A 5,000-nucleotide genomic window follows, 5' to 3' on the forward strand; every position below is an offset into this window, starting at 1 on the left:
CACTTATTAACCAGCGGCCACTGCTGTCTGTGCAAGAATAACACACACACACACACACACACTCTACTTCTCCTGCAGAATGGCGGGTCTTATCAGGCTTGAACTGGAGCGATACACACCTGCAGTGTAATCTATAGCAGTGATTCCCAAAGTGGGGGTCGCGGGACAGTGTCAGGGGGTCGCGGGACAGTGTCAGGGGGTCGCTTGGTGATTTCCAGCATCATGATGAAACTGTTAAAAGCACAATATATGATCCTTCACCCACAGAAGATAAAAACTGTTATCAGTTACATAAACAACAACCTGCAGATGAAGAGCCGTCAGCCTCTCCATCGCTTTTCATAGCATCGGTGTGTTTACGTTAGATTAACAACGGCAGTAGCGTCACTGCAGCAGATTGATCTTATAGCAGCAGGCTACTCTTTCTCACACCTTCATGGCAATCAAACACATTTTGTTGTTGGACAGTTTTAGTCATTATATGTGTTTGTACAGGCCTATTGCTGTGTGCGCAACAGTTGTATATTTATAACCACCTCCAAGGATGTTGGGGGTCGCGAGTCACTGGCATTGTTACTTTGGGGGTCATGAGCTGAAAAGTTTGGGAACCTCTGATATACAGTGATCTGAGTGCAGTGTTGCTTTAGACACTGCAGGACACATCAGTGTGATGGACGCCTGATCTTGATCCTTACCCTAATCCTGATCCTGACCCTGATCCTAACCCTGATCCTTACCCTAATCCTGATCCTGACCCTAATCCTGACCCTAATCCTGACCCTGATCCTGACCCTAATCCTGACCCTAATCCTAACCCTGATCCTTACCCTAATCCTGACCCTAATCCTAACCCTGATCCTTACCCTAATCCTAACCCTGATCCTTACCCTAATCCTGACCCTGATCCTTACCCTAATCCTGACCCTGATCCTTACCCTAATCCTGACCCTAATCCTGACCCTGATCCTTACCCTAATCCTGACCCTGACCCTGATCCTTACCCTAATCCTGACCCTAATCCTGACCCCGACCCTAATCCTGACCCTGATCCTTACCCTAATCCTAACCCTGATCCTGATCCTTACCCTAATCCTAACCCTGATCCTTACCCCTGATCCTGATCTTGACCCTGACCCTGATCCTGATTCTAATCCTTATCCTGACCCTGACCCTGATCCTGATCCTGACCCTGATCCTTAGCCTAATCCTGACCCTGATCCTTACCCTAATCCTGACCCTAATCCTGACCCTGACCCTAATCCTAACCCTGATCCTTACCCCTGATCCTGATCTTGACCCTGACCCTGACCCTGATCCTGATCCTTATCCTTATCCTGACCCTGATCCTGATCCTTAGCCTAATCCTGACCCTGATCCTGATCTTGATTCTGACCCTGATCCTGATCCTAATTTTTATCCTGATCTTTACCCTGACCCCGATCCTGATCCTGATCCTGATCCTAATTCTGATCCTTACCCTGATCTTTATCCCGGTCCTGATTCTGACCCTGATCCTGACCCTGATCCTGATCCTGATCCTGACCCTGACCCTGATCCTGATCCTGACCCTGACCCTGATCCTTATCCTGATCCCGATCCTTACCCCGATCCTGACCCTGATCTTGATCCTTACCCTGATCCTGATCCTGACCCAGATCTTGATCCTTACCCTGATCCTTACCCTGATTCTGATCCTTACCCTGATCCTGATCTTGATCCTTACCCTGATCCTGATCCTGACCCAGATCTTGATCCTTACCCTGATCCTGACCCTGATCCTTATCCTGATCCCGATCCTTACCCTGGTCCCGACCCTGATCCTGTCTCTGACCCTGATTCTGACCCTGATCCTTACCCTGATCTTGTCTCTGACCCTGATCCTGCCACTGACGGTTCTTCAGCTGTTAAAAGCTTTACACCAGAGCAGAGCTGACGGTAGTAGAGCTCTAGTGTGTTGAGCTGTAGCTGCAGATGCTGACCTCATGGCACGTCTGAAACACACACTCACACACGTTCATCAGATCAGTGTGTGTATAGAGGGGGCTGACTGATGCATGATGTCTGCTAATCTAGATGTGTCTAATTACTAATCTACTGCTACTGAGTCCTGGACATTACTGAGAGCTGTAGAACACACGCCTCAACGCCTGCCAGAGTCTCCCGCCACAGGAAGTGACATCAATTCAATTCAATTCAATTCACCTTTATTTGTATAGCGCTTATACAATGTAGATTGTGTCAAAGCAGCTTCACATAAAAGGTCACAGTAAATAGGAACAGTGTAGTTCAGTTTGTAGTGTTTAAGTTCAGTTCAGTTGAGCTCAGTTCAGTGTGGTTTAATAATCACTACTGAGAGTCCAAATATTGAAGAGCAAATCCAACGATGCGCAGCTCTATAGATCCCGAAACATGCAAGCCAGTGGCGACAGCGGAGAGGGAAAAAAAACTTCACTAAAGGCGGAAGTGAAGAAAAAAAAACCTTGAGAGAAACCAGGCTCAGTTGGGCACGACCATTTTAATTTCTCCGCTGGCCAAACGTCTTGTGCAGAGCTGCAGTCTCAGTGGCGGAGGCTGGAAGCTGGCCTCAGCGAAGACTCGTCTGTCTCTGGAGCGTCATAGGAAACAGTCTCATGTTCTCCACTCTTCCATGACCATCGCAGTAGTTGTTCAGGATTCGGCCAGGTCCAGGATATGGAAACCTTGGGATCATCTCGTCGTTGGTCTTGGATCGAATCAGTGACTCTGCATAGTCTGAGGGCCTCGGGAAGAGTATCCCCAGGTGGAAATGGAGAATAAAGAAAATAATTAGCGTAGCTGATGTTCACAGTGTATATCAGCAAGATGCATAACCTGTGTGGAAGCCCCGTAAGTGGTGCACTAAGTGTATGCTTTACTGAACAGATAGGTCTTTAGTCTAGTTTTGAATTGGGAGAGTGTGTCTGAGCCTCGGACGTTATCAGGAAGGCTATTCCAGAGTTTAGGAGCTATAAATGAGAAGGCTCGACCTCCTTTACTCGACTTTGCTATTCTAGGTACTACCAGAAGCCCTGAGTTTTGAGACCTTAAAGAGCGAGTTGGATTGTAGCGAGACAGAAGATTGGTTAGATAAACAGGAGCTAGATTATTTAAAGCTTTATATGTACGAAGCAATATTTTAAATTCAATACGAAACTTAACAGGCAGCCAGTGTAAGGAGGATAAAATTGGGGTGATGTGATCAAATTTTCTAGACCTGGTTAGAACTCTGGCAGCTGCATTTTGTACTAATTGAAGTTTGTTAATAGAGGATGCTGGGCAGCCAGCAAACAGAGCATTACAGTAGTCCAGCCTAGAAGTCATAAAAGCATGGACTAGCTTTTCTGCATCTGAGATGGATAGCATACTTCGTAACTTAGCGATATTTCTCAGATGAAAGAAAGCAGTTTTTGTGACATGGGATATATGATTTTTAAAAGTTAAATTGCTGTCTAATATGACACCCAGATCTTTTATAGTAGAGCTAACGCTAACTTTGTATCCCTCTAATTGTAGGTCGAGTTGTGAGATCTGCTGTGTACAGGATTTAGGCCCAATAAGTAATAATTCTGTTTTGTCTGAGTTTAAGAGAAGATAATTGTTGGTCATCCAGTCTTTAACATCTTTAATACACTCAGTTAGCTTGGACAGATTAGACGTCTCGTCAGGTTTAGTTGAAATATATAATTGAGTATCATCTGCATAGCAGTGAAAGCTGATCCCATGTCTTCTAATAATGTCTCCCAGGGGTAGCATGTATATTGTAAACAGCAAAGGGCCTAAAACTGATCCTTGAGGCACCCCGTATTTTACTGGGCTGATTTGTGAAGGCTGTCCATTAATATTCACAAACTGGTAACGGTCAGATAAGTATGACTTAAACCATTGTAGGGCATGTCCCTGGACACCTGTAGACTTTAAGCGATTAATAAGGATACCATGGTCAATGGTGTCAAATGCCGCACTAAGATCGAGTAAAACTAATAGCGAGATGCACCCTTGGTCAGCAGCTAAGAGTAAATCGTTGGTTATTTTCACTAATGCAGTTTCTGTACTGTGATGAGCTCTGAAACCTGACTGAAACACTTCAAAAACATTGTTGGTCTGCAGAAAGGAGCATAATTGAGCAGAAACAACTTTTTCTAGTATTTTAGATATAAATGGAAGGTTTGAAATAGGCCTATAATTAGCTAAGTTGCTGGGTTCCAGTTGTGGTTTCTTAATAATAGGTTTAATAACAGCTAACTTGTAAGGATTTGGAACATGGCCTAAAGATAAAGAAGAGTTGATAATGTTAAGAAGAGGTTCTCCTATAACAGGTAGCAATTCTTTCAGTAACTTTGTTGGAATTGGGTCCAATATACACGTAGCTGATTTAGAGCTATTTATAATTTTGTCTAGCTCTTCCTGTTCTATGATTTTAAAGCACTGTAGGTTATTTAGATTCAGTGGCGTGTTTACTGGATCTGAAGTATAAGGCGGTGCAGAAAGTTTAATATCTCCTATTTTCTGTCTAAAGCCTTCTATTTTATCACTGAATAAATTCATGAAGTCATCACTACTAATTTGCGGTGGAACGTTTTGTTCCAAAGATGACCGATTATTTGTTAATTTAGCGATGGTGTTAAATAAGAATCTAGGATTGTTTTGATTATTTTCTATCAGTTTGCGGAGGTGCTCAGCCCTGGCAGATTTTAAAGCCCTCCTATAGCTGGACATACTGTCTTTGTATGCAATTCTAAAGACTTCTAAATGAGTTTTTTTCCATTTACGTTCCAGGACACGGGTTGCTGTTTTGAGAGCGCGGGTATGACTATTATACCACGGTGTAGTTTTATTCTCTCTAGCCTTTTTTAGTTTGATGGGTGCCACAGTATTTAGAGTGCTAGTAAAGATGGCATCCATACTGCTGGTTACTACATCAAGGTCATTTGCGTTTGCGGGTGCATTTCGAAGTAGAGAAAGATCAGGTAAGTTATTTATAA

General features: G+C 43.8%; 1 long non-coding RNA gene across 1 annotated transcript in view; it reads left to right on the forward strand.

Moving 5' to 3' along the window:
- The window catches only part of LOC130235515 (uncharacterized), a 16,800-nt gene that overhangs the window by 950 nt on the left and 10,850 nt on the right, over positions 1–5,000 (forward strand). The gene's annotated exons all lie outside the window — the stretch shown is intronic.

The sequence above is a fragment of the Danio aesculapii genome, chromosome 9 (genome assembly GCF_903798145.1).
Source record: "Danio aesculapii chromosome 9, fDanAes4.1, whole genome shotgun sequence".
Classification (NCBI taxonomy): domain Eukaryota; kingdom Metazoa; phylum Chordata; class Actinopteri; order Cypriniformes; family Danionidae; genus Danio; species Danio aesculapii.